This window comes from Meriones unguiculatus, chromosome 16 (genome assembly GCF_030254825.1).
Source record: "Meriones unguiculatus strain TT.TT164.6M chromosome 16, Bangor_MerUng_6.1, whole genome shotgun sequence".
NCBI classification, from domain to species: Eukaryota; Metazoa; Chordata; class Mammalia; order Rodentia; family Muridae; genus Meriones; species Meriones unguiculatus.
Genome location: NC_083363.1, coordinates 51,190,636 through 51,215,896, shown reverse-complemented (window position 1 = coordinate 51,215,896; position 25,261 = coordinate 51,190,636).

Below are 25,261 nucleotides of genomic sequence, written 5' to 3'. Positions count from 1 at the left end.
GAGGCTAAGCACTGCACTCAGGGTCAGCCGCTTTGGACCCAGAGAAGAGCATGTCTGATTGCATACGGGTTGATGCCCCAGGTCCCGCCTCTGAGAAAAAGGTATCGGATGGTCTGATGCTCTTTGGGTGAATCACACCTAAATGAACATCTGTACAAAGTCCCAATTTATTTCTAATATCAGAGATCAGACCTCTACTCTTGCCTGATGCGTCTAAAACAAAAAGGGGGAACTGTAGAGAGCTGCATAATGCCGTGCCTTAAAGATGGAGCTGGTTTCTGCCTTCCACCTTCCCGATGGTGGGTGCTCTCTGTCACAAACAACTCCACATTTGGCTAAGGCCAAGGATCTGGCTTGCTTCCATGTATGTGGACCTATCTGCATTGCCCATGCGGCACGCTGAGGTTGGCTACCCAGAGGCTATTTAAGCTGTGGGCTGGCTTTCCCCAGGGTCAGATGATTGTTCAAGGTTCCTGAATAAACTGCATTGAAAAAAAAAAAAATAAAGTTCCAAATCCACTCATGCCAATATGTACCACTGAAAAGAAAGTGTAAAATATTATTTTACAGAATTAAAACTGGAAATAACTCAAAAAAAAAGAATTCAAAAACTAAACATGTAAAAAAGCTGAGTGACTAGCATTAGTTCAGAGCTCTTGCTTAGCATGAGCTTAACTCTGAATTCAATTCTCAGCAATTTTAGAAGAAGAAAAGTTTTGAAGAAGAAAGCAGTTTTAGAGAGCGGCTTGATATTATGTCCATTTGGCAAATAATTGTATTGGGTTCACCTCTGTGACCTGTGAGCTCCTCAAACATGAATTCTTGGCAATACTGGAAACTCAAAGCGAGTATTCCACATGTGTAGTGGACCTTTAGTCCAATGAAGAAGCCCCTGCTTTCCTGTGTGACATTCATGCTAATATTCCAAGCACAGACATATTTTACAGTGCTTAGTATTGACAGGTGGTTATGAATATTGATTACTTTCTGCCACAGAAATGGTCATAGCACCTTCTCGTATTGTGATGAATTATAGCCCACAGTCAGGAAATCCCTGACTAATACCATCATGTCTCCATGTAATGTGAGTAAAGTGTACGATGTCCTCAACAATGGGCAAATATGAACAGGGAACCAATCCTGTATTGTTTTGGTGGATTGCAAATTTCTTCGTGCAGTGCAGGACTATTGGTTCAGAAACTCATAATGGGTCCATGCGTAGACAGTAAGTAACTGTTGATTGCTCAACCATAAGTGGGAGGAGAGACAACGAGGAAATAGGAGATTGAGCCATGAGGAGAGGACCAAGAACCATCAGGAAAAATTAACCAGAGAGCGAGGTGATGATTTAAAAAAATGTAATGGAAAATTTGGCTGGGACGACACTAAACTAGCTTGCAGGTTTAGGATGGAATAATTATTTCTCAGTGCTGTGCTCTAGGCTAATTAAATAAGTCAGTTTCCATGTGTTGTTACTTGGGTAAATAGCTGGTTAAAAATAATCTGCTGCCATACTAAATTTATGATTCATATCAAATTAACAATTCTACAAGAGGGATTAAAGGTGTGTCATTCAAGCCACATCACTCAGACCTAGGCCTTTTGATGTGATCCCTTGCCAGAGCAGCCATATTGCTGGATTTAAATTTCTGTAGAAATACAAATCAAATTGCCATGTTACTCTATTTCATAACAGACATTTAAGATATACTTGAGAGGTATTGATTCCTTGTGATTATATTCCAAAATAAAAAGAAATTTCAATTGTTGTTTTATCACTCTGCTAATTTGTATTCTTGATATCCTGTAGAAAAGTATCTGAACTTTTATTACTGCATATCCTACTTCTAATCAAGATCCAACATGTAGATAGTGAATCTAAACATGTAAAATATCAGATCTTATCAGAAAGTATGTATTTTGACTCTGATATGGCATTTGATGTGGTGATTAGTTATTTCACTTTCACATTACTGAAATTCAATTAACAGAAAATAATTATTTGGCAATACAGTTTTTAAAGAGTGATAGAGGTCAAAGTGATACTTAAGCCATGAAACATTTGACTCAGAAATGTATGAGAATTTAATCCTCTTCTTACACATTTTACGTTCCATCAGGTACTATATGGCATGGATATATGCTCAATTTGCTTGCTACCACGTTTGAGTTGTCTCATTCTTGCCTGCTATCTTCCTCTGAAAGTTAGAGGCCCTTGGGGGGCAGCTAGGTAATCATAAGAGTAATGAGGGATTCTAATCACTTAGACTTTATCTACTAGGCATTACCTCATACTGTTTTAAACAAACCCCAAGAATATGTTTCATCAATGAAATATTTTTCTTGAGACTACATATTAACAAAAGAAGTATCATATATGATATAGTTAAAGGAAACACTAACATGAAAGAAAAAGTCTTTCTCAAAATTTGATCCCTATAATGGAAAAAAATCATTTATCATTGTTCAAAATAGAATTAAGACCTATATTTTCGGCAAGGCTTCATTAATACTTTGCATGCAGCTAAGGAATCTAAGAAAACTGACGGGTTGATAGGACCAGTGGCCTGAAGCTCTAATAACTTCTCTCAAACAGTTTAAGGATAAGAAATATCGGATACAAAGAATAATTTTTTCAATTAAAAAGAGAAGGAGAAAACAGGAAACAGACTGAGGTCCTCTAAAAGACTCTACCCAGCATTGTATCAATGCAGATGCTGAGATTCATAAACAAACTTTGGGCAGAGTGCAGGGACTCTTAGGAAAGAAGGGGGAGATAGTAAGACCTGGAAGGGACAGTAGCTCCACAAGGAGAGCAACAGAACCAAAATATTGGGGCACAGGGGTCTTTTCTGGGACTGATACTCCAACCAAACCATCTATAGATATAACCTAGAACGCTCAGATGTAGCCCATGCCAGCTCAGTGTCCAGGTGGATATTGCAGTAAGGAGAAAAGGGACTGTCTCTGACATGAACTCAGTGGCTGCCTCTTTGTTCACTTGCCCGTGAAGGGGAGCAGCATTGCAAGGCAACAGAGAAAGACAATGCAGCCAGTTCTGATGAGACCTGATAAGCTAGGGTCAGATGGAAGAGGAGGAGGACCTCCCCTATCAGTGGACTTGGAGAGGCGCGTAGGAGGAGATGAGAGAGGGAGAGTGGTATTAGGAGAGGAGGAATGACAGGGGCTACAGCTGAGATATGAAGTGAATAAACTGTAATTAATATAAAAAATTAAAATTTAATAAAAAACAGAAACAGAAACAAAACACAAACATGTGTGTGTCTATGTATGTATCAAAGATAAGATAACCTTAATTTTAAATTCTATACCAATGTATCAAAAATAAACTTATTTGAGAATAAAAATTAAAGCTCTTAATTAGGAGTAGACTCAAAATAAAAGAAAGAAATATCATTATTTATCCTTCAAGGTGTGTATTTAAATTATTGTGACATTTAATTAGCGTATGCTGTGTTCATGATATTAGATAACCACTGAATGTTATCTGGGTTCTCTTTTACTATTTCTCCCTCATTATATTGATGTAAATGTAAAGATTTATCTGGAAGACTTTGTGCTCAGAACTAATATGAGCATCATTATAATGTAAGAAGTTATGGGTCACACCAAAAAGAAAACAAATCCTGATGACAGCTGATTTTGTATCAATCATGAGCATTTGTCCCGTCACAATAACTTGTTTTTATTAGCTTACAAATTTTATGCCCGGGTTTTATGACATTGAGTCTAAGGAAATCTCAATTGAACAATTAAAATATGTCACTGATACAAATATGTTTTCTCCAAAATCAAGAAAGCAATTTATAACTCTGAACTATATTGGTTCATAAATATATATATATGTATTTCATAACCAATGAATTATAACCAAATCATGTAAATTTTCTTATCACAAAATGAGCCAAATTCAGAACATTCCAATCTTTGATTATACCTCATTTTATAAGAAGAAAGTGAGTTTTGTGTGAAATTCACTTCAGTAAAACAAAATCTACATGGTTCCCTGGGTGGTCACTGTAATCCAACATCTACTGCAGTTTCAATTCATGAAATTATAGTTTTATTCTATAATGTAATGTGTTATTTTAAATTTGAATCAATCCATAAAACTATATTTTCATTTAATAATATCATGTGTTATTTTAAATTTTGAATCTGTTTTGACATTTAATGATTATGGATATGTGCGTGCTTGTAAAATTTCACCCTTTATTATTTCTTATAATTTTAAATACTGATAATATCTATAATACATCCAACAACTGAACTAATTGTTTCTATTTTTTATATCATGAGAGAGTGTGAAACAGCATCTATGAAAATTTGTATGAATTCTGTTTTTCTAAGCATCTTGCTACTATTTTATCAACCCAAGTATATAAGACAAGAAACACAGAACATTAATAGAAGTGAGTAATTTAATTATTTGCAGATAGAAAACAAATGGTAAAAAAGGAAACAAATGATAACATAAATTTGTATTCATGGTTACTTAGTCCCACAAGTCACAGCAAATCAATATGGATAAGTGGAGTCTTGTCTGTATATATTGCTCATGATATCTTTCCTGAGATATTATGAAATACATTTTAATCTTTCTTTCAGTTCTCCTCTGTGCATTGACACTCTGGACTAAATTAATATAGGACTTCATATCCTAGAATGGTGAGAATGACAACGGCTGAACTAGTCTAGAATGGTCTTCATTATCTCAGGATGTGACATTATTGTTTCATTTTAAGGCTGTGTTTTAAAATTCAAAAGAAAGAACAGTAAATGATCTTGGTTGGCAAAACCATCTGAGGCCATTTCCAGCATAGACACCGATAGAACTTCTCTTTCTAGATGGGTATCTAGAAGGTAACTAGCAATAATTTCTTCCTATTGTTGGCTATAGATGGAGAAAACCACATCTTTACACTTAGTTATTATTCTGTATGCATATCATTAATTCCTGAAATAAATTATACTATATAAATTTCCAACTCACTTGATAGTAAGACTCTTTCATAAGACTTAATAGTCAACATCAGCTAGGAGTTTCAAGTACTCAGTTTCAACATTCAATCTACGAAAACATCATGCAGCTGAAGATTGACTTCTGCCTTCGTAACACTTAGCTTAAAGTTAAGGGGAGAAAGCAAACACATACATACGTATTAATATCAAATAGCAATGTAGCCAACAGCTCAAAGTCAAAATATCAGAATGATTTAGAAACTTGTGTGCACATTTTCTGTGAAGTCCTTAAAATGTGATAGCATGACATAACAGAGCAAAGTGGCTGATAATTACACAAGTGAAGTACAGAAGGGCAGAGAAGAAGTGATCATTACAGGCTAACAGATCATACACTAGAACATGCGAAATATGCTTGAATATGGGACAGGCTGCTGGAAGGTGATTTTTGTTTTGTTCTGTTTGTCAACAGTTTCCTAGTGAATGCATTGATTTTTCATTCCAGTTCATAATTAAAATTTACAATGCTAGTCATAGATTATATTATGGTCTAATTCTAGACTTCAATTGATTGTCCTCCACAGATAAATCCATCATTTATACATTAAAATTTTCATTTTATTTAATCTTGCAATAAGAAATCTGAGCAAGGAAGTGAATCACTTGATCTTGTCGGTACTCTTCAAAAGAGCAGCCAGTCCAAGTTTCTTTAAAATGAATGATCTGGGGCTTTGAGAAGATGGTGATATAGACACAAGCCCCACTTTGCTATGTCTTATAAATCTTACAGAGAACATGACATCAGTGGCTACAGAGAACATTGGTATTAACTAGGAAAAGACAAGAAAGGACCAGAGTAAATAGTATATAGACAGAGAAGATAAATACAGGAAGACAGATTTATATTGAATAAGAAAACATTAGACTCTAAAAGCATTGAAAAAAAATCAAAGGTAAGGCAGAGGACCACACCCCAGTCCAACATTAAGCCAGAAGCAAGAGAAGACAGGTGCCCAAAGTATATGGGATGAAATGAGACAAATCAAACAAACAAACCAAGGAACAAAAAATTATGTGGATATGATGAACTCCATGGACTCTCATTTTTATTTTTGGAAGTCATTTTTTTTCCACACAATACTGTGATTATATCCTCCACTCTTCCTAGATCCTCTACTTAAGCTGTGTCTCTCTTCATTACCAACTGGAATGAAAGAGGAAGAGAGAGAGAGAGAAAGAGACAGAGAGAGAGACTACAGTGAAAACTACTCTCATCTGGTAGAATAGACTATATGACTCTATGCCATCTCCAAAGCATCACACACACTCTCTGTGTAGTAGACATGTGGTGATGCTGAGAATCAGAGCCACAGACATGAGGTGAACTTGGAACAGATCAGTGGATCATAATACACTGAGGTGAAGACTGTGGGTCTTTCAGGAAACAGGACCAGAGTCATGATGGACAGAGAGGAAAACAGACTGAAAGGAAATGCAGGACTGGTGCCTTGCCTCTCTTCAGGACATCACGGGATCACAACCACAAAAAGAAAAGAGGAAAATGCAGTATAACAGAGAGAAATGGTGGGAGTTGAGGGCGAGGAGGTATCGTATGCATTGGTCTGAGAAATAGTTCTAGAGAGTTGGTTTTTCAGGTTCAGGAACCAAAACCAAGAGGTAACTGAGACCAACAGCCTTTATATATCTACATATCTATGTTTTATAATATTTCTGTTCTGTTTTTTGTTTATTTTTGTCTACCTCTTCCTATATATAGAACATCAGACCATAGCCCTATAAAAACTACAGAGAAAAAATTATTACATATAATAAAACACGTTGGATCCAGTCAGGATACACAAGGCCACTGAGATTGTTCAGTGGAGAAAGACTCTTTGATACCAAGGTTATGTAAAACTATAACAGATTAATGTCAACTCACCTACAACAACAATTATATTAGAATTACATCACACCTCTCAATATTAATTCTAAAACCAGAAAAAAAAAGAATAAAAGAATTATTTATTTACGTGTTTGAGACACCTATAGTAACAAAAACCTAAATATATAAAATTATTAGAGAACTAAGATTATTTCAAGACAGTTACCATCTTAAGCAGTTTATTACCACTTAGTGGATACTTGAGAAGATAGGTAAAGAAAAAAAATATTATTATTTTTTATTTTTCTAAAATATAGCCAGCATAAAACATAATATGTTAGTCACTTTTAAAACCCGTTAACTAATACCTGATTTGACTTAAACCAACACCAAGAGATGGAACCTCCACCCAACAGTGGTTAGGTGGTCAAGTAAAGAAAAAAAGTCAAATACTTCTGGACAAAAAAAAATAAAAAGGAAAAAAGGAAGGAAAGAAGGAAGGAAAACATATTCTACTATACTCATAAATAAGTGTTTTGTTTAACCATCATCAGAGAACCTTCCTCCTGCTGCAGATAGGAACAAATACAGAGAGCCACAGCCAGTTCCTTATGTAGAGAATAAGGAACTTTGGAATGTTTCACTCTAAATGGGATATTTCCATTAATTTTATCACTTAAGTGCTCAGCAAACACTATAGAAAGAGGAGGCAGAAGGCATATAAGAACCAGAGAGGATGGAGGACACCAGGAAAACAAGGCCAGCTAAAGCAACTGAGCAAGCTCACAGAAATTCTCAGAGATGAAGCTGTGTGCAAAGGGCCTGCACTGTTCTGTCCCAGGTCCTCTGCATTTATGTAAAAGCTTACAGTTCAGTGTTTTTGTGGGACTCCTGAGTGCATGACTGAGTAGGTCCCTGATTCTTGCTCTTTCTCTTGGGCTCTTCTCCCGTTGTTGATTTTCCTTTGCAAAATTTCATATGATCTTTTTTTCATCTTTTTATATTTATTTTGTTTATGTTTTGTTATTCCTTAGAAGCCTTTTTTTCCCTATGAAATAGAACAGGAATGATTCTGGAAGGAAGCAGAGGTGGGAAGGAAGTTGAAGAAGTAGAGGATGGCAAAATAATAAATAAATAAATATTGTATAGGCAAAGAATCTATTTTCAATAAGAGAAAAACATTCCAAGAATAAGTTGCATCAGATATTAGTATAAATATTTTAAAATTAAAACAAAACAAAACAAAAATGATACTTTTGCTTTATCCCCCTCGTTTAAAAAAAAAAAAAGCCTCACAGTTAATGTTAGTTTCTGAGTTTCACCATGTGGTGCATTTACACAATGAAATACTACACAGCTATTAAAAACAAGGAAATCAGGAAATTTGCAGACAAATAGGCAGAACTAGAAAAAAATCATCCTGAGTAAGGTAACCCAGGAGCAGAAAGACAGGCATAGTACATAACCACTTTTAAGCACATATTAGCCATATAATATAGGATAAATATGCTAAAATCTACAGGCCTAAAAAACAAGGAGGACCCTAGGGAATATGCTTAATCCTCATTCCAAAGAGCGAACAGAACAGCTATCAGAAGCAGTAGAGGAGAGGGAACAGGACACGAGCCTACCACAGATCTCCTCCAAAAGACTCTACCCAGCAGGGTATTGACGCAGATGCAGACTCACATCCATACTTTGGTCGTAGAGTGTAGGGAGTCTTCCGGAAGAAGGGTGAGATAGAAGGACCCAGAGGGAACAAGAACCCCACAAGGAGACCATCCGAACCAAAAATCTGGGCCCAGGGTTGACTACAGAGACTGATGTATCAACCAAAGACCATGCATAGAGAGGACCCCTGCCCAGACGTAGCCCACAGACAGGCCAGTATCCAAATGGGTACACTAGTAAGGGGAGAAGAGACAGTCTCTGACATGAACTTTGTTGCTGGCTCCTGGATCATTTCTCCCTGGTGGGGAGACCAGCCAACCCACAGAAGAAGATGACCTAGGAAGTCCTTGTAGGACCTGATGGGCTAGGGTCAGATGTTAGAAGAGAACTGGCCCTCCTTTCCCAACCTTAATAGAGAGATAAGGAAGGAAGGGGGAGAGAGGGTGGGACTGGGAGATGAGCAGGGGTGCTACAACTGGGATATAAAGTGAATAAATTGGAAAAAAAGAAATAATAAAATAAAGTAAAAATATGGATGGATCCATAAACAATAACAGTGGGTTAATTCAGTGTTCCATTCTAATAACTATATATTTTTCCAAACTCAAAATTAATGAACTTTTAGAGTTAATCTACATAAAATATTAAATAAAGTGTGATCTTAAGAACATTCTGTCCAAAATTTCTGGATACTGTGCATTCTTAAGAGGTTCCTTAGAGTATTAGTTCTCAACTCTTCTAATGCTGTTATCCTTTAATAAAGTTCCTTGTGTTGTCATGACTTCAACCATAAAATTTTTGCTGCTTCTTCATAACTAAAAATGTGCTGGTCTTATGAATTATAATGTAAATATCTGTGTTTTCTGATGGTCTTAGGTGACCCCTGTGAAAGTTTCCTTCAACTTCGAAAGGGTTCATATACCACAGGTTTTAGAGAGGCTTTTGGTATGTCATAATATAGAGCAGAAATCATGTATTTAAAAATACAAAAGATAAAAGTAACATCTGAACCCTATTAGATCACAGAAAAGTAAACGTATAAGCTATTAAAAAGGTGAATCACAGAAACTACATAAATGCTTAGAGTTGAAACAAAAGTTTCCTTAATGATGAGCAACTGAAAATATTAGGGTGGAAATAATGTTGTTGGTTTTGTTAGTTTATTTACTTTACATCCCAAGGGTGCCTCCTCCCTCCTCTCCTCCAAGTCCCTCCTTCCTCTCCTTCTCCCTTCCTCCCCCCTCCCCCAGAAAAGGTGAGTCTCCTGCACCATATCAATCCTCCCAAGCTCAAACCATGTCAGGATTGAGCACATCCTCATTTCCTGATGCCAGGCAAGGCAGCATTGCCAGGGAGAAGTGACCCAAAGCAGGCAATAAAATTCATGTTAGAAACAGCCCCTCTCCCCCCTCACACACTCACTAGACACCCCATAAGAAGACTAAGCTTCCCATCAACCACAAATCTGCAAGGGGCCTCTTTCCAGACCACGCCTGCTCCTTAGTTGATGCCTCAGTCTCTGTAAGCCACCAGGGGACTTGGTTAGTTGTCTCTGATGTTCTTCTTTTGAGATTCTTGTTCCCTCTAAGTCCTCCCCTCTTTCCCCCAACAGTTCTAAAGCAATCCTGGAGATCCGCCCCATGTTTGCTTGAACGATGTCATAAAAAACTTAATGATCCTAAGTGGTGGCTCAGCAAAGCTACAACTTCCAAAATGCAACTTCTCATAAGCAACGGAGGAAAGAACTTTTAGAGGTCAGGTGAACATTAATCATATGGAATCCAAAAACAATCAAAGAAAATCAATATTAGACTAAATTAAGGTTCTAACGTTTATAGCAAAATAACAAAATGGAATAGAGTCTCAAATAAATACAGTTGGAGCTCTGAAGCTGTAAATAGTGAGACAGAAATATCTTGAATACATTGCAAACTATTTTTACAATATATTATGAAATCTAGAAGAAATTGATTAATTTTCAGCTATATGAGACCTACCAATATTAAATCAATATAATATAAACAATGTTATATAAAAATCAAGAAAAAACATTCTATAGAAATGTATAACAAGCAACACGACTCACACAATAATAGAACCAACCAAAAAAATAAAGAGTCTTAAACCATGTGACCTACAGACTTTTATGACCACAGGAAATAGTCACCAAAGGCAACAGGTAGCCTTCTGAATGTAGAAATGAAAGGTACATTTAATTGGTAACCCTTTTTATAAATATGCTGAAAAAACTACCAAAGTCAACTTACACAAGGAAGGATTTCTTTTAGCTCACATTCCAAATTTACAGTCCAAGATCCCAGAGATGACAGTAACAGAAGCTGAAGGTAACTGGTTGCTTTGCGCCTATAGTCAGAAAGCATGGAGATGAAGGTTCATGCTCAGTTCTTCTGTTCTCACTTAATCTAGTTCCCCTGGCTGAGAATGGTGCCATCTGCAATTGCCCCTCCCACTTTAACTGATCAAATTTAGAAACTGCTTCACGGAGGAGTCTTCAGATTTGTGTCCTAATTTGAGATCCTTTCATATTGACAGTATTGTCTGTCACACTCACTACACATCTACAGGGTGCATTGACAATGGCGACAATGGCGACAATCGTGCCCTAAGGTTTCCAATCAATACCTAGAAAATGGATTGGCTATGTCTAGATATGTAACTGGGTAATAATGTCTTCCTTTAGATATTCAAACTCCAAAATAGAATGAGCATATGAGCAAGACACACGGCGGCAGGTTTATACATAGAAAAGAGCATACTTCCCACACTTGTGCATATGAGCAAAACACACGGCGGCAGGTTTATACATAGAAAAGAGCATACTTCCCACACTTGTGCATCGATACCTATTGCTGCACTGCTCACAATATCAAAGATGTGTGATCAGCATAAATCTCCAAGGGAGGAAGAGTGAGTAGAAAAAAATGTTGCACACTTTTTCTAATATATATATTAGAATTTTATTCAGCTGTAAAAATAAAACTATCATTTTCAGGAAAATGAATGGATAGTAGTAGAGATCATGTTAAATGAAAATAGTTATAATCAAACAGAGAACTGTACACATTTCATCTGTTCTGTATTTTAGTATGTACATGCAATATATCTCATATACACATAACATTATACAACGTGACATGAAAGCAGAAGAGGCATTATTTGAATGAAGGAAGAAGTACAGCAACAGTGACAGTGGCTTAATGAAAAATGGAAAATGGGAGGAACATTATGAGCAGTGAAAAATATATATGTGTGTGTGTGTGTATATATATATATATATATATATACATACAACACAATATATGTGCATGATGATGTCATAAAGAAACTTAGCATTATATATGTTAACTAAGACTAATTAATATGAAAAATATTAAACCATTACTAAACAGCTGTTTTAAAAAGGTATGGTTGAACACTAAGCAAAATGATAATAATAGAGAGTTGAACAGACCTTGCATTTCTGATTATTTGTCCAGAGTTACATTAACAAATCCTCATTTAACAGTTGATTTAAAATTAAAAACAAATTCACCCAAGAAAACAGGGCATACAGATAATGTCCCAACAAAAATGAAAAGAAAACAAGCAATGAAACAGGGTTAGATCATCGACTCCATTACAAAAGGAACTAACATGCATTGGTCACTATTATCTATCAATATCAATGGACTCAACTCACCAATAAAAAGACACAGGCTAACAGAATGGTTAAGGAAACAGGATGCAACATTCTGTTGCATCCAAGAAACACACCTATGCAACAAAGACAAACACTACCTCAGAGTAAAGGGCTGGAAAACTGTTTTTCAAGCAAACGGTTCCAGAAAACAAGCTGGAGTAGCCATCCTAATATCTAATAAAATAGACTTTCAACCCAAGTTAATAAAAAAAGATAAGGAGGGCCACTATATTCTCATCAAAGGAAAAATCCACCAAGAGGACATCACAATCTTGAATATCTATGCCCCAAATACAAGAGCACCGACATTCGTAAATGAAACATTATTAAAGCTTAAATCATACATTGATCCTAATACCTTAATAGTGGGAGACTTCAACACTCCACTCTCACCAAGGGACAGATCAACTAGACAGACACCAAATAGGGAAATAAAAGCACTCACAGAATCCCTAAATCAAATGGACCTAATAGACGTCTACAGATCATTTCACCCAAACTCAAAAGAGTACACCTTCTTTTCAGCACCGCATGGAACCTTTTCCAAAATAGACCATATAGTGGGCCACAAGGCAAGCCTCAACAGATACAAAAGGATTGAAATAATCCCTTGTATACTATCTGACCACCATGGACTAAAGCTCGACCTCAACAACAACAGAAACAACAAAAAGCCGACACGCACATGGAAACTGAACAACTTACTACTCAATGACAGCTGGGTTAAGGAAGAAATAAAGAAAGAAAATAAAGACTTCCTAGAATTCAATGAAAAGGAAGGCACAACATACCCAAATTTATGGGACACATTGAAAGCAGTGCTCAGAGGAAAATTTATAGCACTAAGTGCCTGCAAGAAGAAATTCGTAACATCACATACAAACAACTTAATGGCCCAACTGAAAACCCTAGAAAAAAAAAGAAGCAGATACACCCAAGAGGAGCAGATGGCTGGTAATAATCAAACTAAGGGCTGAAATCAATCAACTAGAAACAAATAAAACTATCCAAAGAATCAATGAAACAAAAAGCAGGTTCTTTGAGAAAATCAACAAGACAGACAAACCCTTAGCCAAACTAACTAAAAAGCAGAGAGAAACTATCCAGATCAGCAAAATCAGAAATGAAAATGGGGACATAACCACAGACATTGAGGAAATCCAAACAATTATTAGGTCATACTACAAAAGCCTATATGCCACAAAATTTGAGAATCTGAATGAAATGGATAATTTTCTTGAAAGATTCCATCTACCAAAACTAAGTCAAGATCAGGTAGAAAGACTGCATAGCCCTATATCTCCCAAGGAAATCGAAGCAGTTATTAACAGTCTCCCCTCCAAAAAAAGCCCTGGACCAGATGGCTTCAGCACAGAATTCTACAAGACCTTCAAAGAAGTGCTAACTCCAATTCTCCTCAAGCTATTCCACAAAATAGAAACAGAAGGAACACTACCAAACTCATTCTATGAAGCCACAGTCACCTTAATACCTAAACCACACAAAGACGCAATAAAAAAAGAGAACTTTAGGCCTATCTCTCTTATGAACATTGACGCAAAAATACTTAATAAAATACTTGCAAACCGAATCCAAGAACACATCAAAGATATCATCCACCATGACCAAGTAGGCTTCATCCCAGGCATGCAAGGGTGGTTCAACATATGGAAATCCATCAATGTAATCCACCACATAAACAAACTGAAGGAGAAAAACCACATGATCATCTCCTTAGACGCCGAAAAAGCATTTGACAAAGTCCAACACCCATTCATGTTTAAAGTCTTGGAGAGATCAGGGATACAAGGCACATACCTAAACATAGTAAAGGCAATATATAGCAAGCCTATAGCTAACATCAAACTCAATGGAGAGAAACTTAAATCAATCCCACTGAAATCAGGGACAAGACAAGGCTGTCCATTGTCCCCATATCTCTTCAACATAGTACTTGAAGTCCTAGCCAGAGCAATAAGACAACTAAAGGAGATCAAGGGGATACAAATCGGAAAGGAAGAGGTCAAAGTGTCACTATTTGCAGATGATATGATAGTATACATGAGCGACCCCAAAAATTCAACCAGAGAACTCCTTCAGCTGATAAACACTTTCAGCAAAGTGGCAGGATACAAAATCAACTCAAAAAAATCAGAAGCCCTCCTATATACCAAAGACAAAAAGGCTGAGAAAGAAATTAGGGAAACAACACCCTTCACAATAGCCACTAATAACATAAAGTACCTTGGTGTGACTCTAACCAAGCAAGTGAAAGACCTGTTTGAGAAAAACTTCAAGTCTCTGAAGAAAGAAATCGAAGAAGATATCAGAAGATGGAAAGATCTCCCGTGCTCATGGATTGGTAGGATTAACATTGTGATAATGGCCATACTGCCAAAAGCAATCTACAGATTCAATGCAATTCCCATCAAAATACCAACTCAATTCTTTACAGACCTTGAAAAAAAGATTCTCAGCTTCATATGGAGAAACAAAAAACCCAGAATCTCCAAAACGATCCTGTACAACAACAGATCATCTGGAGGTATCTCCATTCCTGATCTCAAGCTGTACTACAGGGCAACAGTAATAAAAACTGCATGGTATTGGCATAGAAACAGAAAGGAGGATCAATGGAACCACATAGAAGACCCAGAACTAAATCCACACACCTATGAATACTCGATATTCGACAAAGAAGCCAATTCCATTCAATGGAAAAAAGACAGCATCTTCAACAAATGGTGCTGGACCAACTGGATGTCTACATGCAGAAAAATGAAAATAGATCCATATTTATCACCCTGCACAAAACTAAAGTCAAAGTGGATCAAGGACCTCAACATAAAACCAGATACCCTAAATCAATTGGAAAAAAAAGTGGGGAACAGCCTAGAACTCATTGGCACAGGAGACAACTTCCTGAACAGAACACCATCAGCACAGGCTCTAAGAGCAACAATCAATAAATGGGACCTCATGAAACTGAAAAGTTTCTGTAAAGCAAAGGATACCATCATCAAAACAAAACGACTGCCTACAGATTGGGAAAGAATCTTCACTAACCCTTTATCTGACAGAGGACTAATATCCAGTATATACAAAGAACTAAAGAAGCTGAAAAGCAGCAAACCAAGTAATCCAATTAAAAAATGGGGAACAGAGCTAAACAGAGAATTCTTGACAGAGGAATATCGAATGGCAGAAAAACACTTAAAGAAATGCTCATCCTCATTAGCCATCAGGGAAATGCCAATCAAAACGACCCTGAGATATCACCTTACACCCATCAGAATGGCCAAGATGAAAAACTCAAGCGATAACACATGCTGGAGAGGTTGTGGAGAAAGGGGAACCCTCCTCCACTGCTGGTGGGAATGTAAACTGGTACAACCACTCTGGAAAGATATCTGGCGCTTTCTAAGACAAATAGGAATAGTGCTTCCTCCAGACCCAGCTATACCACTGCTAGGTATATACCCAAAGTTTGTTCAAGTACACAAAAAGGACACTTGCTCAATCATGTTTATAGCAGCTCTATTTGTAATAGCCAGAACCTGGAAACAACCCAGATGTCCATCAACGCTGGAATGGGTACAGAAATTGTGGTATTTTTATACAATGGAATACTACTCAGCAATCAAAAAGGAGGAAATCATGAAATTTGCAGGCAAATGGTGGGATCTAGAAAAGATCATTCTGAGTGAAATATTCCAGAAGGAGAAAGACAAACACGGGATATACTCACTTATATAGACCTATAAGATATGATAAACATAATGAAATCTATACACCTAAAAAAGATAATCAATTGAGCGGACATGGGGTAAGATGATCAATCCTCGTTTAGAAAGACAGATGGGATGTGCATTGAACGTATGACAGGAGTCTACTGAGCGCATCTGAAAGACTCTAACTAGCAGTGTTTTCAAAGCAAAGACTCATGATCAAACCTTTGGCAGAGTACAGGGAATCATAAGAAAGAAGGGGAGTTAGTCTGATGGGGAAAGGATAGGAGCTCCACAAGGACCAAATATATCTGGGCACAGGGTCTTTTCTGAGACTGACATTCAACCAAGGACCATGTATGGATATAACCTAGAACCTCCACTCAAATGTAGCCTGTGGTAGCTCAGTAACCAATTGGTTTCCCAAAGTGAGTGGAACAAGGACTATTTCTAACAGGAACTTAATGACTGGCTCTTTGGCCTCCCCACTCCCCAAGGGAGGAGTAGTCCTGTTAGGCCACAGAGGAGGGCTTTGCAGCCAGTTCTGAAGATACCTGATAAAACAGGATCAGATGAATGGGGAGGAGGTCCCCCCTATCAGTGGACTTGGAAAGGGGCACGGTGGAGATGAGGGAGGGAGGGAGGGACTGGGAGGGAATGAGGGATCGGGACATGGCTGGGATACAGAGTTAATAAAATGTAACTGATAAAAAAAATAAAATTAAAAACAATCTATGTCATTTTTTATTATTATTGTTTACATATAATAAAGTTTAGGCACGACTGTCCAAGGTTCACATGGCTAGAGAATCTGATACATACACAAAAAAGACCGTTGCTGATTTATTTTCATTTAGTAAGCACATGTTTCTGGAAATAGTTTATTCTTCCTGCTTATTCTGCCCATCCTCCTAGGGACACATAGATTGAGCCATGAAAGCTGTTTTAAAGTCAAGCTCATTCCTTCCTACTCATAGCTCATTAGCTTTGTAAACTATGATTGTGTATATACATTATCAGGGGAGCATGAGTGAAAAAAAAATCTGATTGTATTGGATTTCATAGAATAATTCATTTTACACCTAGATCTGAAACAACAAAAATTGAATGCTTCAGTAGTCACATTTACATCAATTTCTCTTCAAATTTATGCATTTTCTTAGATTAGAAATTGTCTTCTTTGTGAAACTATTCTTACAACTATTCTGCCTTCATTCAAAAACATTTATCTGAAATTTAACATGAAGTCTAAAAAGTGTCTAAATGTGTATGTGTGCTTATGTGTATGCATCTGTGTGTAGATAAACATAGTGTCAATATGAACACATAAACTATAAAACTATGAATAATGAATGGATTTGTAAGATTTACTGAATTTTTGAGAAATAAGAGTGACTCTTCCATCTATGCCATAACAAGTGCTCCTATTAAAAGTAACCTTTTTTAAGGAATAATTTTCCTTGCTGATCCTTATCATTAATACAAATGTGCAATTCATTCAGATATACTTATAGTCATAGATTTTTTATTTACAAACATTCTCTTAATTATAATTTTGTCAAGATTATATTCAGTTGGCACTGTTGCCATACCTTATTACATTCATATATATGTGTATATTCTATATTTTCCAGAGTTATAAGCTTATTTTTTAAGTTTTAAGAACTCTTCAGATTTTTTTAAACATTGATATATATATATATATATATATATATATGTGTGTGTGTGTGTGTGTGTGTGTGTAGAGAGAGAGAGAGAAAGATGATAGATAGGTAGATAGTTAGGCAGGTAGATAGAAAGCTAGATAGATAGGAAGAAAGAGATATCAGGTGGACCAGTACATTATAATGATTTATATATATATGAATATTCCTGGAATTCTTGTCTTAATTTGTGCACATTTAAGAAGGTTAAGCAACCCCTTGTATGTAGTTTGTTAAGACATAATAAGGGCCTGCAGAGAACAATATTCAAACTAAGGACCATAGATGGAGAAGATCTAGACCTCCTGCTCAAAGGAAACCATTGGCTGCTCAGTTTCCAGTTGGACACCCTAATAAGGGGAACAGGGGCTGTCTCTGACATGAACTCAGTGTATGGTTCATTGATCAGCTCCTCCAAGGGGGTACAGCCTTAAGAGGCCACAGAGGAAGATAGTGCAGCCAGTCCTGATTAGTCCTGATAAGCTAGGGTCAGATGGAAGGCCCCAATTAGTGGAGTAGGGGAAGGGCATAGGTGAAGAAGAGGGAGAGTGGGATTGGGAGGAGATAAGGGAGGAGCCACAGCAGCGATACAAAGTGAATAAATTGTAATAAATAAATATATAAACAAAATTAAATTAAAAAAGAAAGAGAATGAGAATGAACATGGAGTTAGGTGAGTAGGAAAAATCTGGGAGGACTTTGAGTAGGTAGAGACATATCAAAACATACTGTATGAAAAAATTAAATAAAATTTCTTTTAAAAATGAAAAAAGATATAATAATAAACAAATGGTGAATTCTTTCAAATATATTTTATATTTGAGTTACTCTGACTGGAATGAAATGTAGTTGTATCTGCATTTAATTATTCTACATAAGCTTTGTAATTATTTTCATTTCATTTTAGGTATATTTTGGTATATACATCTTACTATTGAATTTTCTGTTGATTCAATGTCATAGAACCTTATATGTTAAATATTATATATACCCTAGCAAAGTTAAAAGATTTCATAAATTTTTGCTTAATCATGTTTTCAGTTTTTGCTTAGAACAGCATTACTTATTTTAAAAATATTTAACAATAATTTAAATATGATTACAATTGATATGCAACAATAATGTGGTTATGAAACATACTTAGTATGTCTTTTAGTTTTTAGACTAGGTAAGACCTCTGGCATGTTCCAGAATGTGCTTTGTACTAATGAATACATTATGTGGACATTAGATAGTAATATATATTTTTTAGACTTAGGCAGAATATTCTAAAACTATAAGTTAAATCCAGATATTTTCTAGCACTCAACTTCTCTACAGTTAACTGACTTCACATAACCCAGGTATGTCATTATTGCACAGACAGATTTCATTTATTTTTATTAATTCACCACCCCTATACAGAGGTTTCATCATAAATGGAAAAGAATTTACTCTGTCTTTATCATGAGATGGCTTTTAAACCTAAGATGGAGGCATGCTGGTTCTTCAGCTATATGAGAACTTGTTTCAAAAATAGCTTAATTTTAACTAATTACTGTTTACACTTCTCTGTTTTAAGTAGAAAGGGTTAATAAAGGAATAGGAAAAAATTAAAGAAAAACATTCTGAGATTTTGTTGCTGCCATTCTGATCATTAGGTATCAAAAGTCCAAGATGATCTGCTGATGAGAAACTCTGTAACAAATGTTACACTCTCTTCAATATGCCTGATTGATTCTCTGCCTTCCATCCTAAAATGCAATGAACTATAAACTAAGTGTGTCTCTAAACTTCATAAACCTCATGAGATTTAGCTACTGTTTAGAAGACATAACAATTTTTAACCACTTGGAGAAATGAAACAGAGTTAGGAGAAAAATAGAGGGAAGGAATGATGTCACAGAGTGAGTTCCCACTCAGAACATAAAGAATTAATAATTGTCAGATACTATGAAGGAAGAATTCCCAGTATGAAGCTGATGAGCTCACAGTTCTCTATTTTCATTTAGAATCCAATAATTAACACTGGAAAATTATTAAGAAAAAGCAACATATTCTCAGACCCTTTTATATTATTACTAAGTAGAAGACTGATACCACACAGCACATTTGGAATAAAAGGGGAATACATTCTACTCTGGTTGTTGTTCAAAGTGAAGCATGCATTCAAAGCTCCCCGGGGAAATTCAGCCGAAGTGACATCCTTTGTGATACGCTGTCTGATTCCTCTTTTAAATTAGGACTGTTTAAAAATAGCCATGTAATGAGAAACGAGCAAGTAAACAACCACTTGCACTTATCACTAACTCGATGGGTAATTGGGTAATTGGAAGATAATTTGAAATTTATTTTCAATAATTTGAATTTATTTTCATGATTGTTTCCTTTTGCTGTTTTTTTCATTTCCCCGAGATTTTAAGATATATATATATATAAAGTGTCTCAATTTAAAAAATGCAGAAAAGATGCAGAAACCTAGGTGTTTAAATTTAATACAAAATAAAATCACATATATTATTATATTATGTACATATATTTGATATATGATGTATATATTTCATATTATGCATATATTTCAGCAATAATAGATTTTTGAGAAATTTTCTTGAATCACTCAAATATTCCTTCTCAGGAAAGTTTTCTAGTTCATGTATTTGACATCAGGTTTTAATATTTAACAAAAAAATTTAGGTATCTATATAATTTCCTGTAAGAGATCTATATAATTATAATAGGTCACAGAAAACATAAAAAGTCAGGCAAATATAATATTTTAATTGTAAAAGTATTTTAATTTTTTACAGAGAATAGTACAACAGTTATTGGTGTTATGTTTTATAAAAGTGGCGGAAACAAAACTTAAGTAAGATGAAGGCTGTGGCTTCACATACTTTGTAGTCAATTCTTGAAAGGCAAATGAGCCAAACCCTAATGTGCAAGACAATCTTCCCTTTGGGAAGGTGAATTATTGCACTGAGGGCATCAGAAGGACTGAGGAGTCATAAAAGCACATTGAGCCAAAAATTAAAAGAAATGAATATACATTCATAGTATAATATTATACTAAATGGAGGAATATGCAGGCACAGATAATTTTTAATGTATTCAATTAGCAAATACAAATATATAACAAGTGATATCTGTTGATAACAGAAAACATCTAAGATATTTTATTTATTTATTTATTTTATTACAATTTATTCACAATGTATTCCAGATATAGTCCATTCCCTCATCTTCTCCCAGAACCACCCTCCCTCTCTCAGCTCCTCCTATGCCCCTTCTTTAGTCCACTGATAAGGGAGGTCCCCCTGGCCTTCTATCTGAACCTAGCTTATCAGGTCTCATCAGGACTGGCCTAGCAATCTCCTTGCTTTCAAGGGGAGGTGATCAAAGAACAAGCCACTAAGTTCCTGTCAGAGGCAGCCTCTGCTCCTCTTACTAGGGAACCCACTTCCAGACTGAGCTGCCGTGGTCTACATAATTGCAGAATTTCTAGATTATATCCATTCATGGTCCTTGATTGGAGTATCAGTCTCAGCAAAGACCCCTGTGTTCAGATTTTTTGCTTCAATTGCTCTCCTTGGGGAGCTCCTGTCCCTTCCGGGGCTATCTCATTTTTCTTCCATAAGATTCCCTGCACTCTGCTCTAAGTTTGGCTTTGACATAAGCATCTGATTTGAAGACTTGCTTGGTAGAGTCTTTCAGAGGGCATATGCTGTAGGCTACAGTTGTGTTTCTTCTCTTCTACTGCTTCAGATGTCTATCCTGTTTTCTCTTCTGATTGAGAATCAATTTTAAATAAATATAATTTTACCATTCCCCCCTCCCTTACCTCACTTAAAATGTCCCACATTCCACTCAAATGTATGGCTTCTTTTTCTCTAAGTGTTATCGTTACACACACACACAAGTCCATTTAATGTTGCATTCTTGCATATAATTTTAGTCCATTGCACTAGGTTTTCATTTAACCTCCAAACGTCCCAATCTTTTTCCAGTTGTCTTTCCCTGTAATTTCTCCCTCTATTTAGCCCACACCTGATTCTTCCTAATTCCATCACTATCTGCTCACAGTGCACCTACATAGAAATCTATTTTATTTCCCCTTCCCTTATAGACCAATGCTTCCTCCTTGAAAACTCCTTGTTACTTACCCTCTCTGACTCTGTGGGGTTTAGCATGTTTAATTTTTATGGTACTATTCCCTTAGAAGTGAGTATATAACATGCTTGACTTCCTGGATATGATTTACCTAACTCAGGATGATTTTTTTTTCAGTTACATCTATTTGCCTGTGAATTTCATGGGTTTTTGTTGTTGTTGTTTTGTTTGTTTGGGTTTTTTGGTTCATTTGTTTGTTTTAAAAGCTGAGTGTTGCTCCACTGTGTAAATGTACCACATTTTCTTTATCCTTTCTCAGTTGAGAGCAAAGAATAAAAATAAATTTATGTAACAAAATAAACAAGTAAATAAAAAGATTTTACTGTGGGCACAATAAACAAACAAATAAATAAAAACAGTGTCTTTTTTATATAGTTTTATATTCAAATTAATCTCTATGTTTTCTCTATTATTACCTTCTTATTTTGCTTTGGATTTATTGCTTCTTCAGACCTAAAAAAGGCTATAATCCTTTCTTTATGTTCTTGACAAAAGTAGGTCAGAGTGTAACATATGAGAATTTGTATTTTAAGTGGTTTAAAGTTCTGAAAAAAAATAAGCAATATTCTTTGCAATACAGATCAATTTTGTAATCAAATTATCTCATTCAGATTTTGCAGAAAACATAAACAATTGTTAAATACTTTACATCAAATGAGAACTCTAAGATATCACATACCCTCACTATTTAATGCTGAAGTTTCTTTCCTGGGAATACATAAGTTAGACACCAAATTAATAGTGGTAGTTTACTTTAAAATATATAATATTATTACATAATACAGCAATAATAGAAACCCCCCAAATACAGCCTAAGCAAATCTGCAGAAAAAAATGCATAAATAGGGTTTCATATGCAACATTGCTGGGGATTTCTCTGACATGAAAGGTCTAATTTGATTATAACATAATGGGTAAATACTTGACCAACAATTGCTTGGAATTTGTGAAGTCTGGGGAATGGTTGTCTAGTCTGAATGCCTGCTTCAGCCATGTCAGATATTTCTTTTTCTCCAAATCGATATCATATTTAGTGAGGCCTAGGGCACGTCATTGTCACTTTACTGTACCTGGTGTTCTATCCTGTCTTTTGGGGTCTGATAATTTAGCTCAGTGACTAGCAAGGGTATGCAAGACTGTTTCCTGCAACAGAGGTAAATGAACTTATTGAACTGAAAATAAACTCCACACCTCGATTACAATTGAAGAAGATATTTTCTTCTTTTTAAATTTTTTATTATTTATTACAATGTATTCACTTTGCATCACACCTGTAGCTCCATCCCTTGTCCCCTCTCAATCCTGCCCTCCCTTCTTCTTCTCCTCCCATGCCCCTTCCCAAGTCTATTGATAAGCAATTTCCTCCTCACCTTCCATCTGACCCTACCCTATCAGGTCTCATCACGACTGTCTGCATGGTCTTCATCTTTGGCCTGGTAAGGCTGCCTCCTTCTCAGGTGGAAATGATCAAAGAGCCAGCCACTGAGTTCATGTCAGAGACAGTCCCTGTTCCCATTACTATGGAACCCACTTGGAGACTGAGCTGCCATGGGCTACATCTGTGCAGGGGTTCTAGGTTATATCTATGCATGGTCATTGGTTGGACTGTCAGTCTCAGAAAAGACCCCTGGGCCCACAATTTTTTGTTCTGTTGCTCTCCTTGCTGCACTCCAGTCCACAAGGAAAATGAATTTTTTATTTGAATTTCCTTCAGTCTTATCCTGAAAAAGTCATGACTCATTCCAACATCATGAATAAATTAAATAATGAGAAATCAAATGAAAGAATAAATAATACTATTGCTCTATAGGGGTTTTAAAACATGCTCCTACAAGTCCACTAGAAACATGTTTTTAGAATTGGTGGCATCGTCATGCCACTGAGGATTTTAAGCTTGATCTCAGAAAGGAGGTTCCTGTTTTAAGTACAATTATGATTAATTAAGCACGTTAACAACCTTTTTTCCATCTCTTTATTAATTTAATGTCATTATAGCTTGATCCCAAGCTCTCTTTTCTGTCCTCTAGGTAACATCCTCATGGACCCTTTCCCTATTGCCTCTTCTTCCTCAGAGAAGAGAAGACCCCCAAGGGGTATCAGCGCACCCAGGCACCTCAAGCTAGAGCAGAACTAAGGACATCTTCTCCCACTTCGGCCTGACAAAACCACCAAGCTAGGGGGAAGGGATCAAGTGACAGGCAACAGAGTCAGAGACAACCCCGACCCCATTGTTAGGGGACCCACATGTTAATCATGCAGCCTCTCTGCTACATATGTGCAGCCCATGTATGCTTTTTGGTTGGTGGTTCAGTCTCTGTGAGCCTCCATGAGCAGGAGTAACTACTTTACTCTGTAGTTCTTCTTGTGGTGTCCTTGGCCCCTCCGTCTCCCCCTATCCTTTTTCCCACTCTTCCACAGAACTCCCAGGCCAGCTTATTGTTTAAGTACAATTCTGATGAAGTGAAAATGTTTGATAATATTTAAGCACTATTTTTACACCTAACTTTGCAAAAAGAAACATTATTTTCCAAATATCTACAGAGTTATGGAGACATACAAGGCTGATGGTTATATTTGGTAGTCCATGTTTGGCAATAAAACATATCACAGGCCTCTCAATATTTTCATTATGTATCTCCCATATTTGTCATATCCACGGCTAAATACTGACTTCTGAAAAGATAAATTGTGAGTTCAAATAGTCTTTTAATGGAAAATACAGTGTCATGTCGATATGATCTAGACTGCATGATTTAAAAACAGAAATTTGTAGGATGATTATCCTGTATTAAATGGTTAATATCTGCTTACAAGTGAGCACATACCATGAATCTCTTTCTGGTTCTAGATTGCTTCACTCCGGATGATTTATTCCAATTTCATCCATTTGCCTGCAAATTTCATGAGTTCCTTGCTTTTAATAGCTGAGTAGTATTCCACTGTGTAAAAGTACCATAATTTTATTATCCATTCTTCAGTTGAGGGACAACACACAGACTTAGGAAGCAGATATTAGCCATTTAAGACAAAATAGCCATACTAAAATCCACAGACCTAAAGAAGCTAAATAACAAGGGGGTCGCTAAGGAGGATGTTTAATCCTCATTCAGAAAGGCAGATAGAATAGATGACAGAAGGGGTTGAGAGACAGAACAGGATGAGAGCCTACCACAGATGTCCTCTGAAAAATTCCACCCAAAAGGGGATCAAAGCAAATCCAGAGACCCACAGCCAAACTTTGGGCAGAGCCAAAGGAGTATTATGGAAGAGTGGGGGGATAGAAGAACCAGACAAATCAGGATCTCCTCAGAACACAACTCTGGGCCCAGGGGGCCCTGCAGAAACTAATGCACCAACCAAGAATTATGCATGGAGAGGACTTAGACCCCCTGTTAAGATGTAGCCCATAGGCAGCTCAGTCTCTATGTGGGTTCCTTCAGCAGGG